This window comes from Salvia hispanica, chromosome 5 (assembly GCF_023119035.1).
Source record: "Salvia hispanica cultivar TCC Black 2014 chromosome 5, UniMelb_Shisp_WGS_1.0, whole genome shotgun sequence".
NCBI lineage: Eukaryota > Viridiplantae > Streptophyta > Magnoliopsida > Lamiales > Lamiaceae > Salvia > Salvia hispanica.
In genome coordinates this window covers 26,713,010-26,723,291 of record NC_062969.1, presented here as the reverse complement: position 1 = coordinate 26,723,291, position 10,282 = coordinate 26,713,010, and the positions used below count along the sequence as shown (strand labels likewise).

The window sequence follows — 10,282 nt, the reverse complement described above, 5'->3', positions numbered from 1 at the left end:
GAGTGAAGAAATTAGAAAGTTCGCGATGGTGAGGTTTTGCTCTATTTACAAGGGAGCGCACCATCAATTTGGTGCTTCTTCATCCACGTGGCGCTGCCCTCCATTACGAACTTCCTCCATCCAACGGATGATAATCAACCTAATTGTTAAGTCCACAAAAAATAGAGATCAATGATAAAATAAAATAAAATAAAATCAAAAATATGAATGATAGTGAAAATCACAACAAGCTAAAACTTTATAATCACATACAAAAAATGTCAAATTGAACTTTGTATTAACTAAATAAAAATCGAAGAAATGCTGATCAAAATCCATGCCAAAATGGAGTCTTTGTTTAGGGTTTTGTTTAAAGTTTGTGTTAAACGCGAGTATATAGTTTCTTGAGTAAAGCTAGATATGGTCCGATTCAAATTTTATTTATGTATATTTGTGTAAATTTATCTTTATTTTTATCGTAATCTGTATCTCTTTTGACAAAGGAAGAGCGAGGAATTTTATTTGCGCCTCTTTTTTCCATTTCAATCGTACCATGTAGACTGTAGTACAAACATATTGAATAAGCGATTCATGTTAAAGTGTTAGCGTATTTGATAGTTGACTTAAACATGACGAAATCATTAAATTCTCCTACATATATTCATGATAGAGATCATGGTAATGGTTTCCCCTTTTGGTCAAAAAGTTAACTAGCTACGAATAAAATTTTATTTGGGTTGCATTCTTTATAGACTATATCTTGAAGTAAATCACAACTTCAAAGTTATTACTATCATCTGCTAATTGACAAAAAGCGGTTCTATATCAAAATTACAATGCATTAAATTTAACGTATTCTATGTTCAAAACATACACACCGACATGTCTAAAAACATGATCATACAAGCAAGTGCAACGTACATTTTCCCCAACCAAGATCCTAAATTGATGAAATACATTTTTAACTACAGTATTATAATTCCTCCGTCCGACTTGAAGCCTTAGGCATGAATTTAAAAAACAAGTAAGTATTTATAGTCAAATAAAAGAAAGTAACTTATTTGAGGATGTATTTATCCAAAAAATGTTGTTTAGGGACTAACAAATCCGTAAGTAATATTGATTAATGTTGTTTAGGGACTAACAAATCCGTAAGTAATATTGATTAGTGACGTAATATCAATAGATCAGCGGGTAGTAAACTCTTTTTTTTTAGTGTAAGGAAGATAGACTAAACAAGCGGAACAATGAGATATAAATGTGATTAAACTATCTGAATTTTAGGCAATTAATGTGATTAAACTATCGGAATTTTGGGCAAATTGCCCGCACAGTCAGAAACTTTTAAAATAATTTGATTTTTTTCTTGAATTTTAAATGTTGTATGAAAAGTCGTGAATTTTACTGGACTGTGTAAATTTCTCATCATACAAGAAGTCCCCGAGAAGTCATGTTCTACAAGTGATTAGATAATCAAATTGGAGTTTCAAAATATACGGAGTAGTGATTAATGAAGATATATATGCAGATGGATAACAAGTCCGAAATCCACACCTCAACTGTGACAGTCGAGTGGCATTCTGGTTGCAAAACATGCTCTTAAAGATATCTTTGTCACAAAATGAAAAATCAACATCTTCGAGATTAACAGTGAATTCTTCAATCCTCAAGTTTCCATTGGGTATCGAACAACCAAACTTCCAGCTATACGTGGCCACGGTTCGTAAAACCGGCGGTTCCGGTTCATGACATGCTTGAACCGTAACCGGCCCGGCTATGACGGTTCCGGTTCCGGTTTAACCGGCGGTCACGGCGGTTTCGGTTCTGGTTAATAAACGCCGGTTTTTCGCCGGTTCCGGTTCGGTTCCGGTTTGTTTTTTTTATTTTTTATTTTTTAAAAAAAATCTTATAGTTATTACTTCTAAATTCTATAGTACAATTCAAAGAGAAATTGATAACGATAAAGAATTGCAATTTTATTGATTTGAAACTTTGAATGTAAATTTCTACAATACAATTACAAGTTACAACTTACAAGTTAAAAAATACAACAATACAAGTATACAACTATACACTTGAATTTAAAATATAGATACAAAATTACAATTTAAAAAATATATATTAAAAGTAAAGTTGAAACAATTAGAAAAAAAAAAGAAAAAAAAGGAAAAGGACTTGAGCTCAACTTAAATTTAAATTTTGAAATTCAAATTTTGAAAACGGTGGAACTGCCAGGTTTTTGGTCGAAACCGGCGGTTTTCGACGAACTGGAATCCGTCGGTTCGTGTCGAAAAACGCCGGTTTCTGACCGAAAACCGGCGGTTTCCGACACCTTTCAGGCCTACGCTGCAACCCTACGCCCTACGCCTGCAACCCTACCCCCCGAACCGTCGGAAACCGGCGGTTTTGTGTCAGAAACCGCCGGTTTTCCGACACGAACCGCCGGTTTCTGACCGAAAACCGGCGGTTAACCGTCCTTTTCCGACCCTACCGGCCTACCCCTACAACCCTACGAACCTACCGGCGATGACCATTTATTTTCGGTTAACCGCCGAACCGCCGGTTACGGTTTCGAATTTTGTTGAACTGTAACCGAACCGTATGTCGAACCGTAACCGGATTTCGAACCGGAACCGTCGTCCGGTTCCGGTTCCGGTTCTGAACCGCCGGTTCAAAACCGGCGGTTAACCGGTGGGCTGGTTTGGTTTGGTTTGGCCATGTCTACTTCCAGCCATCTTGTAGTTCTCCAGAATTGACAAATTTTCACTTGTCTTAGTGGGGATTCCCTCCCAAAACAATCTCTAACTCCAAGTGCCTACCCACTCTAAAAAAAAGAGAAAGATAATCAAATTACTAGTGATTAGTGAAGATATATATGCATATGGATAAAAAGTCCAAAATCTCATACCTCAGTCATGACAGTCGAGTGGCATTCCGGTTGCAAAACAGGCTCTTGAAAGATATCCTTGTCACAAAATGGAAAATCAGCATCTTCAAGATTAACACTGAATTCTTCAATCCTCAAGTTTCCATTGGATATCGAACTAACCAAACTTCCAACCATCTTGTAGTTCTCTAAAATTGACAAATTTTCACTTGTTTTAGTGGGTTTTCCCTCCTCATCCACATCATTTTTCATCTTCTTCATCCCCTCATATCCTTTCAACTTGTGTTTTTTTTTTTCCTTTTTTTCTTTTTTTTTTTTACCTCTCCACCCCATTCAATGTCTCAAGGCTAGTTTCGGTTTCGGTCTGTGACACATCTTCTCCTTATCTACAACATTTTCCATCTTCTCCAACCCCTTCTATCCTTTCAACTTGTCTTTTTTCTTTCTTTTTTCCCTTTTTATCCCAACCTCCCACCCCCCACTGAATGTCTCAAGGCTAGTTTCGGTTTCGGTTTGTAACACATCCTCTCCCAGAAAGATATGCCACATACGCATAGGCAACTAAAGTAGAAAGTGAAAAAATAGTTATGATAAGCTGCCTCATGATTAGGGCTGACAATTTTTGATTGATACGATAATCTGACACGAATCCGCAAGAAGTTAGCCCGATACGGAAAACGCACGTTTAGGATATGAATCCTTATATGGTCGACCCAATAAGAACCTGAAAATTTTGGATTTGGTTGGGTCGGATTGGGTTATCCGTTAAGAAAAAAATATAATTATTTTTATTATTTTTATTAATTAAAATAATATATTAAACTTTAATTTTAATTATTTTTATTAATTAAAAAAATATTATACCTTAATTTTATTAGTAAAAATATGATTAATAGTACTACTATTAATTATTTTTCATAATAAAAAAATATTACTGAATACTTAAATTTTATTAAAAAGTAAGTATTTTAATTATTTTAACTTTGTTATTTAGACTTAATTATATAATATCATGTTCGGATCGTTATCGTGTAGCGCCAAGCTATATTGTATAGTAACTTACTATCATTAAAAGAGGACCGATATTGTTTTAGATGACACGAAATCCGCACGAATCTGTTGGGTTGGGACCCGATAAGAACACGATAATTTCGGATTGGGTTGGGTCGATATTGGGTTAACCCGATAGCGACCCAATCCGCACGATTTGTCAGCCCTACTCATGATCATACTCATCTCCTTGTCTATGTTTAGGTAAACTATAATAATTATAATTACTATAAAGCTAAACAAAATTGGCATCAATGACAACACAAGGGAAACAATTTGTGCAATGTCAACATAGGTTGGGTAGGCAAGATGAGGAATAAGTTTCATTATAGCACGGAGGAAAATAGAGATAATCCCAAAAGAAAATGCACAAATATTGGTTATGATCAAGTTTTCATAGTTAGTCGGTTGTGTTTCACGAATGATGGGTGAACCCGGAATATGTCATCCGGTTTCTTCTGCCCACACGCCACCAGGCGGATTGGAGCTGCATCAGTAAGCCAATGTGGCTACAAGTATAGAACAGACAATCCACATATCGATTCCCACAAAGTTGTACGGCAACGATGTGAGAGTTGATAATAGCAATTTCATTTCCTCGTTGTTTCCTGCCAAATCAAGCTCAGACTCCCCATGGTTGTTCTTGTGCAAGCTCCTGAGTCCTGACTTTGTTTTCATAAATAAAGTAATGCACAAATTCTTGTTTCATCATTTTGACAGCGAGATGTAACATTGTGTTTCCGTCGTCATCAACTGTTGATCTCAGCTCGGACCACGAGGGATGTTGTCCTAAAATCTTAATAGAATCTAATCGGCCAAAGTGGACGCACGCATGCAGAATTGTTTGCCTGTTACCGAGCCTTTGTTTCATAGCCACATAAGATGAACTATGGCTCAGAAAAAATCGGAGTACTCCATCAACATTCCCCTTTAGGGCGGCAACATGAGTCGGATTCAAGCTAGTAACATCCATCTCCATGGCCCATGCACGCCAGTGGGCAACTATCAAGCAAGAGTCGGCATACATCGACATGGCCTCCCTGGGCGGCCAAGTGAAGTGGATTTATTCCATTAGTTTGTTGTGCTCAATGCATGCATTTGAGGCTTTTGTGCGCACAATCTCGGAAAAATGAAGAATCAAAGCTTCGACCAACCTCCTATGCCCGTGTAATGCAGCAAAATGAAGCACATGTGTGATGAGACTGTTTTGTGTGCAACTCTGCGGAAGATGTTGTTGAGATCTCTTTGTTCCATTGCACGTAGAAGGCGGTAGGAAAGAGAGTCATCAGTTAGAATGTGATATTAACTTTATATAAACAATAGAATCTCAGATTCATAATTCAATAAAGAATGTTTAAAATCCATGGAGATATTATTGGTAAATTAATTTGTCTATCATCAAAAATTTTATACTCCCTCTATCCCATAATAGATGGCAAAGTTGTAGAATGGCACAGGATTTTAGTAGATGTTGTTTTGTGTGTTAGGTGGATAGAGAAAATAGTATATCTATATTAATGTGTAAGATGTGTGAAAGAGAAAGAGCTTTTTCTAAAAAAGAAAATGTGACATCTTTTGTGGGACAAACTAAAAAGGAAAGTGTGACATCTACTATGGGACGGAGGGGGTACTATAAAATTATAATTTGTAGAAATAGATAATCAACCTCAATATTTCGAATCCATTACACAACTTGGAATTAAATTTAGCTTGGACCATATACAGAAAATAAACTAATCTAACCATTTTTAACACATTAAGCCCATTAAGCCAACTAATTAAATATTGTAAACAAACTCATTATATTAATAAAACTAATCTAGTCCATAACGCCCATAAACTTGATTAGGGCAGGCAAATTGTGCGAATTAGGTCGCTATCGGGTCAACCCAATATCGACCCAACCCAATAAGATCAAACCCAATCCAACCCGAAATTATCGTGTTCTTATCGGGTCCCAACCCAACAGATTCGTGTCGGATTCGTGCGGATTTCGTGTCATCATTTTTTGTCTTCTACTTTATGTTCTACATCGTTTTCTTCTTCTGTGAATCATTTTTTTTCTTACAGTGAGTGAATGCAATATTCTAGAACTCCAAAAGATTGAGGAAAGGTGGTTTCGGGTTTTTAATAGAGAACCCCACGAGTGGTTTCTTTTGCGAAAAGAGAACCACTTTGGGATCTCCACGTTCAAAAACGCACAATTATCGATTTGCAGAGATAATTGTTTAGATTTTATTTAAAATCCATGTCAAATACCCTAAAAACCCGATTTGAACTCTTTTGGGTCAAAAAACACACAAATTATCGATTTGCGGAGGCAATTATTTAGGGTTAGGTAGAATTCATGTCAAATACCCTAAAATCCCGAATTGAACCACTTTAGGTTATCCACTGTTCAAATAACACACAAATTTTCGGTTAGAGAGGTAAGCATTTCGTATTTCAGTTTACAAGGTTTTAAATTACCTAATATAAAACATATGCAGCTCAAAATCCCCTCTCTCTTGGCCGGCGCTGCCTTGTTATTTGTATGAAACTTGAATTGAAATTCCAAATTTTTTCATCTTTGAATGGATAGAAGATTCACGATAATACTTCTCACTAGATGATAGTATGATTTTAGTTACCCAAAATGTTTGACATGGTATGACTTCAATTTGTGCAAACGTAGTAATACGATTTAGAGCATCCACAATAGATAGGACTAGCCAATAGCCTAGCACTAAGACTAACCAAAACACCTTCTGCCACATCACTGGGACTTCCCACAACCTGTCATATCATCAGGACTTCCACAGCCCAATAATAGGCTAGCACTAGGACTAGCCGACGCCCTAGCCAATAAAACAAATTCACAAATTTACAAATACAGAATTAAAAATTCGACATGAATACGGACAGAGAAAGTGCAATAATAATTGGGGAAACAAAAAGTAATGCACAAATCTTATGAAATCCTTGTTAATTTAGATTATTCCATTATAATGGAAGCCACGTGTTCCAGAACGTTAAAAACCCGCCGGAAACCACTGGTTCTAAACTGAAACACCCTCACGGTTCGATTCTGGTTCGATAATTTTCAAAATCGTAACCGTCGGTTCCAAAACCATGGGAATCTCTAACGAGAGGACAATATAGCGCCAAATTTATGGAGGTTTCAAGAAATGTAAAGAAAAGTTGATTGAAAAAGTTAGTGGAATGTGGAACCCATTTTTTATATTGGTTTTATAATAAAATGTGAGTGAATTGAGTTAGTGAAATGTGTGACCTACTTACTATTTATGGTAAAAATGAAGTGTGACTCTTAATTGGGGACGGACCGAAATGGAAAAGTGTGACTCTTAATGGGGGACGGATGGAGTATGTTACAAGTAACTATTAAAAAATCTTAATATAATTATTTAAATTAGGCATTATAATAATAAATAGAATATTATTTTATTATTTAAAAAAATAGTTTAATAAAAATTTAATACCATAATTTTAAAATTGTTAATTACATGCTTTCTATTTTATTAATAAAAAATTCACATTATATTGTCGATTAGTTAATTGAATGTAGTTCACTTTTGTGTTGCAAGGGGTGTGTTAGGTTGCTAACTCTACTATTAGTTGCTATCTACAATCAGATCTGATCCGTCAGATTTAGAGATGTGCGGCCAAGATCTGATCTCCATGCGATGTCAACAGCTTTTGTAAATTATGTCAACTAAGATCAACTAGAGGTAAAATTGTCCGTTCCTATTAAACACAGAATCACGCCTACCTCACTTATCTTCCTCCCATTTTGAAAAAAACTTTCTCATTCTCTGCTCCATCTCTCTCGACAAAACGCCTTCGCAAATCCTTCGCAATTTCTTCAAATTAATCAATAGAGGAATGGGAAGATAGCTCTGGTTTCGTCAGATTGACTTCACAAACCCTACACAAATTCTATTTGCGGTTGAAAATTTTAATAAATGACGAGGAACGGAGCCAAAACGCCGCCGAGTCTTCTAAAGGTTCGATTATTTCATTTTTCTTTGTGAGATTTGTCTATTTCACCGATTATTTGTACGATTTGAATATTTCATTATTTGTGAGATTTGAAAATTGAATATCTGATGAGTTCGATTTTTGCAATTTTAGGTTGTTTAGGAAGTTATGTGCGATTTCTAGCATTCCATTCAATCAAACGCGCTTTGAAAATCAAACAGATTTGCACCGACGGCCATGATTCCAGATGCAGATAGAGAAAGAATCTTCTGTTTTCTAGATGAAATTCTCTTTTCTGGTTTTAGCTCTTAAATTTCACCTCTGTTCATGTCAAGTCTATTATAACTCGTACGATATTCATTTAATGTAGCATGGTTATTTCTTTTTATTTTTATTTTTTGATTCTTTATCTAAATGGTGGTTTCAATTTAATGGAGTAGTATTGTGTTGTAGTAACATCACTACCACTATTTGTGTCCGATCTTCAAGTGTCGAAATAAGCCTCTCGAGCATGCTTTTCATAAAAAGGAAGTTGCATTCTCAAGTGAACTCAATTGGTTGACCTAGGTATGGCCTCAACTCAGCCTTGCATTGTGGAACAACCAATTCTACAACACAATTGGAAAATATCAACAGACTGAATATGAAATGTCAATAAACAATATTATCAATGTCAACAAACAGTATACGAGATCTCAACAAACAATATTACCTATGTCGAGTGGCAGTATACAGAATGTCAACAGACAATATTACCAATATCAACTGGCTTTACATTGAATGTTAAAATGCAATATACATGATGTCAATAGACTATATTACCAATGTCAACATATCAACAATGGATATTCCAAAATATCAATTACCAATAAATTACTAAATTCATAAAACAGATGAAATTCTAAGAATAAACATTCTCTCGGGTATGTGCTACATGAAGAATCCATAAGAAAATAGATTGGACGTCGATTATGAGATGAAATTCAATCTCAAACTAAAAAAAACAAGTAAACTCAACCGATTAAAAATGAAATCTGATTGAACATTGATTAAATCAACATAAAACATGAAAGTCGACAAATTCTACAACACAACTGAAGAATGTCAACAGACAGTGTAAGTGATGTCAATGGATAATATTACTAATATCAACAAACAGTATAAGAGATGTCAATGGACAATATTACTAATGTCAACAGGCTTTACATTGAATGTCAACAGACAGTATACAAGATGTCAACAGACTATATTAACAATATCAATAGAGCAACATCGAATATTCTAAAATATAAATTCACCAATAAATTACTAGATTCATTGAAAGGGTTTTATTTGTGCTAAGGCTGTTCAAATAAGAAAATAACAGGTTCCCTAGATCCAGCAAGTCCACTAGATCACTCGGTCTAGGAACTCGTGGGTCGCGAGGAATCCCGGTCGTCGGACACACAAAGCACTATTCCTTTCAAAAACCCTCAACCACTTTACTAAACCTAGTATAGGGAAGTAGGGATCGATCCCACAGAGAAGGATGCGTAAGACTCATAATCAAGGATTTGGGAGTGTTTTTGGTGTTGGCTGCTGCCACGCATTTTCTTGGGTTGAGGAAAATTAGAATTAACTTGACTTGGGAACCTAAAAAAAACTTAACCTAACAGCTAGACCTAGGAATTAAATCTGCGGTGGGGACCATGTCTAAAAAGCAAGGTACGACTGAAAGGTTGGCAGAATAACTAACTCTCGTACTAACTGACAGTGACATCGTCTTTTACAACCAAATTTACGTAAAACTTCTTTAAGGAGAACAGCATGAGCAAATCAAAACAGAGCTATTGACTTGAAATCAAATTTATGCATAATAAACGAAAAAACTTAGCAGATCTGCATACCCTAGACGAAGTGAAATAGAAACCAAGAAGAAATAAAACAAATCTAACAAACTACTGTCTTTCCACACGCCAAATCCAACCTCAGACGCTAAATCCACTCCGGATCCAAGCGTCCGTCATGAACTCCAAACAGAAGAAACTCTCCATCACGTCAGATTTTACAAATAAGAACTCCGAATACTCAAACAACCACAGATCTGTCACCAAATTCCACATCAAACACCTTAACAACGAAATCAACAGAGATCGACATAGCAATTGAAGAATTACGCTAACAGCAGAGAGATCTATGCAAAATAACTTGAAATTAAACAGCTAAACGCAGATCCATGAACGTAAAAGCAGTTAAACATCTTCAACATCAAAGTCGACTCCCAAAAGTGAAGTTCGACGGTGGAAACTAGCAAAAACAGCTGAAATTAAAAGCAATTGTATCTTCGCCCTCACTGGGACGGTGTTACCAAGCACGAAATCTTTAGAAAATACCCCCCCTATCACGATT

General features: G+C 35.7%; 1 long non-coding RNA gene across 1 annotated transcript; it reads left to right on the top strand.

The window, feature by feature from the left end:
* The first annotated feature begins 7,717 nt into the window (after nt 1-7,717).
* Nucleotides 7,718-8,282, top strand: LOC125186877. The gene is made up of 2 exons (XR_007170520.1): nt 7,718-7,920; nt 8,048-8,282. It is a non-coding gene; the product is annotated as an uncharacterized LOC125186877 (long non-coding RNA).
* Nucleotides 8,283-10,282: the final 2,000 nt, after the last annotated feature.